A 5,292-nucleotide genomic window follows, 5' to 3' on the forward strand; every position below is an offset into this window, starting at 1 on the left:
GTGTCATGGAGATTAAAGTAGGAGGCAAAACAGTAACACAAAGAATGGAGAGCAATAATGGATTAAATTCTGAAGTGCAGGCATTCATCAAGACAGTCCCCATGACCATGTCTCCAAGGAAAGTCCCAAAGGTCAATTCAAAATAAATAATACAGTTTTCTATTAGTTCTCCTATTTACCTGGAGATCTGTTGTAAAGCTAATGGAAATTAATTGTCCACTTAAAAAAGAAACACTTCGGATGGTAAGAGATAGGTAATTACAATATATTGTTTCTTGCATACTGCACTATTATAGCATGAAGATGCAGGGTGACCAGATTTCAAAACTGCAAAGGAGGACAGACACCACAAAGTGTAGGACATTCAAGAAAAATGTAAGACATTACCAAAAAGCTAGAACTATAAATGTAAATCAGTGGTCATGCTTAAAATGGAAGACATTTTGAAATTCCTCCTTTTAACAGAAAGTTAAAATGTAGGACATGTCCTGGGAAAGGAGGATGTCTGGTCACACTGCATAGATGGCATTTTAACTGCCACGGCATCATCCTATGTAATCCTGGGATTTGTAGTTTAGTGAGACAGTGGAGCTATATGGGAGTGAATTCAAAATACAGTGCACCCTTCCCTTACGCAGGGGATCCATGCCAGACACACACCCCCGCATAAGGGAAAAAAAGCAGATGCTCAAGTCCCATTCAAATGAATGGGGCTCATACCCGCAGTGGCATTGTTTCCTTCCAGTGCATGGCTCCCTTCCTTCCGTCGCAGCTTCCATGGTATGCTGGAAGCTGCTTAAAACGCACCTGTGTATAACACAGGTGCACTGTACTTCATAAAACTCCAAATGCTAGGATTCCATCATACCTTCCAAGTGTCCAGATTTGGGAAGGAGAGCCTCAGTTAATCCTCTGCCATCCTACTTTCTCATCTGCTTTTAAAATGTCTTGCTTTCTCTCTCCTCTTACCCCTTTTCCTTAGTTGCCACAAACTGAGTTCAAAATGCAAATGTTGTTTGCATTCTATAGACTCAGCAAAGGAGAAGAGAGGGCAAAGTTTCTTCCCAATTGTTTCATTATGGATTTCTCCCTTTTCACACTTTCCTAAACTCAGTATATATATTTACAGGGTTTCTCTGCTTAAAATAGTAGCTTTGTATGTTTTTCCTCATAGCATTTGCCCCCTTATTGTTTAGCAGTACCCTTTTGACCATACTCCAGTGTTGCTCAGCCATACCCTCTGGCAAAGTGTTTGAGGGCTCATTCCCACTATGATGATTTAAAGTGAATTACTGATCAGTTTATATGATCTTTTTTCCCAATTGAAACTGGTTTTGATCCTACTTTGGTTGATTTCTGTTGCGTTAAAGTGAAGTAAACGAAAAAAAACCATTTTTAAGACACTAGTTTTCTAGTGGTTCTTTTGGAAAGAATGGATTCCAGAGCTTGTACAACAAGTGGAAACAATGGCTCCGAATTGCATCATTCTGGAGGGAAAGGACTAATGGCAGAGGCGTGTTTATCACCCTCCTCAGTTTTAGGTAGATCCACCATTCCCCCCCCCCCCCAGTGCTCCCTTTGGGCTTGAGGTGTGATCTATGGGCACATTATTATTATTTTTTAAAATAACATTGACAGACGATTTAATTCATTGATTTTGCAACTACTTGCAATCAGTGAGACAAGTAGTTGCAAAACCAATGAATCAAATCTTCCATCAATGTATTTTATATATATATATAGAGAGAGAGAGTGAGTGAGTGAGTGAGTGAGTTCCCAAGCCAGGCTGCCTGGGCTTCTGCTTACATCACTGATAGCACACAGATGAGTGACATGCATTTTAAAGCAGCCCTAAATAGTGGGGACAACAATCGTGCCAAAAAAGAAGCAATTGCAAGGGGATAATGAAAAGGAACAATGGTAATATTTTGCCTCCTTCTTTGGCATTTACTTTTCTTACTCATTGCAAAAACAAAGTGGGAACCAACTGACAGGAGTGAATTAACTGGTTTCTTCCTGTTGCAAAAAAAATAAAAAATGTTTACCAGACCTAAAACAGCTTGGGGACAAAACATGGCGAATTTACCCCTTTGTCCCCGGGATACTTGGCAGCCACAAAGTGTGGGGAGGACTTGATGGCCAGAGCATCAATCCTATGGAGCTGCAGTTTCCCCATGCCTGTCTCACATCAGTGTTTTCTGTGAAGTGCAAGCTTCTGATTTTTAGTCACTTTTCTCAAACCATTACCTTCAATATTGGAGAAATACTGTGTGGTTGAAGTTCCAGTTTGCACCATCCCTCATGCTGCCGCCTTGTACCCTGTAGCTGTTGAGGTGATGTTGAGGAGAGTGTGTTTTGTATCACAGACCAGTGGCTTATACATTCAGATGTTGCTTATGTAACTAAAATAGCAACAACTTTAGTTATGAGACATTTGAAAGAGTTATATTTGCAAAAGAAAGGCAATTAATTATATTTGAGGTTGGGCTCATAAATATAACTAATTGCTTTTTTAAAGTAACCTTCCAGGTTCTGGCCCATAACCAGATGCTAAGGGAAAACACAGATAGCAAGACTCTCTGGCAAAGTTCTTGAGTTCTGTATCAAAGTAATTTTTATTTAGTGGCTGTTGTACCAGAATTGGGTGTAGATCTAGGCTTTCCCAAAACTTTGTTTGATGCTGAGTATCTGACACCTGTTACTGATATAAGATAAGCTTTATTGATGGTATGTGATACAGCAGATGGTATACAGCACAGAAGTATTCAATTGCATTTGCTGATGGTTCCTCCTTTGTAGCCAATGATAGAACTGGGCCCCTAAACAGCTTAACTCTGCCCTTGGCTAGCAGACAAATTTCCTCACTGCTGGCCAAAAGGGGATTCTCTAGGCTGGTGTGCATCCCACTGAGTGAGGATGATAGAAGATGGGTCCCCAAAGGTCGTATAAAGCAGAAGTACATGAGGAAAAATCAAAGTGTACTAGCATGGCACATCCCCCTGTAGTTATAAGAATTTTGCAAGCATGGTAACTAACAGAGGAAAAAATCACTCCCCTGGTCTGTTCTCAGTCTTCAGATCTTTTCCCAGACTCAGCCTGCCAAGCTGATATAAAAATGCATCAGCCAAGATCACCAATACAAATTGACCCTTAGTATGTCACTAGACAAGTGTTAACATTTGGCCACGGTGCTAATAAAGACTCTAAAACCCACTGCCTAGTGGAAGAGATCTAACTCTCCACAGTACCTTCATCCAAAGACAGCAAGTGATTTTCAGCTGACAAACTGGTATTCTATATGTTGCACAAAGTAAAGAAAGAACAGCAAAATTACAACAAGGGTCAACTGGTAGTGATCCCAAGATGAGGAAGCAATGAGAAGAATGACTGAAGAAGAAACTATGTACAGAATTGCTGAACATACATAGTACAGTGGGCCCTCCACATTCACTGGGGTTAGGGACACAGGACCCTCATGAAAGTGGGGGGGAAAAACCAGAAGAAAAAAAAAGCCAAAACAAAACCCACAAATAAAATAACACTATTTTGTTTACCTAAAAAACACCTGTTTAGGAATCTCTAGGTCCTCGAGTGCAACTCTATGGTCAACATCTAACAGAAGTTGACTATAAAATCATGCTGGAGGACCTACAAATCCTTAGATAAGTGTTTCCTCTAGGAATCTCTAGGTCTTCCAATGCAACTCTATCATCAACATCTGGCAGAGAAGAACCTAGGGATTATTAGAGAGAACTTTTCATTAATTATAAGAGTTTATTAATATAACATACCAACATAGCAACCTTACATACTAACAAATTATTCACATCCTATCTCAAAAGGGTCCTCAGCTATTAATTAATCTCTCTATCTTTCTTTTGTTGTTGTTGTTTTGCTCCCCCCCAGCTTAGGAACAGTCTTTCCTTTTTAATTTATTTTCCCTCTCATGTTTAAAATCATTTTAACTGTTTCCTATACATTTTCATACCCCTTCCTCTCCTCAAGAAACACAGTCATTATTTTTCAGTTACTAAACCAAACCTCTTCTTTCAATTAACAAAAATAAACCCTCCTATTTTCCATTATAAAATCAAACATCATATACCACGATATACATATTGCTTCCATCTGTTAGTTCCGCCTGTCTTTATCCTTCGACCCGTATGCAATCACTGCATGTGCCGCTGTAATTGTTTGATTAAATATTTCTCCTGTCCTAGAGAGAACAGTATTTTGAAGTCAGTCGGTCAGTCATAATTTATTACTGTCCACAGACCAAAAATTTAGGCATTCAGTCAAGGTATACATGTTGAGTCGAGAAAACATATTAAGCATATCTGCAAATAAAGCCGCAAAAGTCAAATATGCAGCAAGAACTGCAAACCAAGGCACAGCCAGAGGGATGTGGGGATAGGTTAGACTAGGTACCACGCTATAAAGAAATGGAATGTCTTCAGGCAAGGTAAAAGATAGGCTAATAGGCTGCATTTCTCAGTCCCAAATCCTATCCAGACAAATATCTGTGGTTTGTGAGGACCTTTGCTAGCTGTACAACATCCAGGGCAATGATAGGTATATTCCTATCTACTGGTTGCCTGGCAGTCTTCAGCCTCATTCGCATTCTGAGGGACATCAGAGTTATATTGTCAGTAGGCTAGTCAGTGTATTGACTATCTTATTGCCTATGGTCCAAACCACACTGCAGAACTAACCCAGTTTGAGACCTCTCTAACTGCCCTGGCTCAGTGCTAGGGAATTCTGGGGACTGTAGATTTGTGAAGCATTTAAAAACACACTGCAGAAATAATCCAGTTTGAGACCACTTTAAATTGCCATTGCTCAATGCTAGGGAATTCTGGGAACTGTAGTTTTGTGAGACATTTAACCTCCTCTGTCAGAGAGAGAGAGAGAGAGAGAGAGAGAGAGAGAGAGAGAGATCTGGTGCCACAACAAAACTACAATTCCCAGGATTCCCTAGCACTGAGCCAGGGCAGTTAAAGCGGCCTCAAACTGGATTATTTCTGCAGTGTGTTTAGGACCTAAATGCCTCATAAAACTACAGTTCCCACAATTCCATAGTACTGAGCCATGGCAGTTAAAAAGTGGTATCAAACTGAATTATTTCTCTTTTGAACCTTACGGGAAGAGGCGGGATAGAAATAAAATTATTATTATTATTATTATTATTATTATTATTATTATTATTCCCGGATGTGAAGAAACAATTCGGGGCGGAACCTTTGCGCACCTCCCCCGTTGCCCTTCCGGACAGGTTTCGCCGATGCACCAGGG

The sequence above is a fragment of the Sceloporus occidentalis genome, unplaced genomic scaffold (genome assembly GCF_023333645.1).
Source record: "Sceloporus occidentalis isolate IW3139 unplaced genomic scaffold, rSceOcc1.0.p SCAF_5, whole genome shotgun sequence".
Classification (NCBI taxonomy): Eukaryota; Metazoa; Chordata; class Lepidosauria; order Squamata; family Phrynosomatidae; genus Sceloporus; species Sceloporus occidentalis.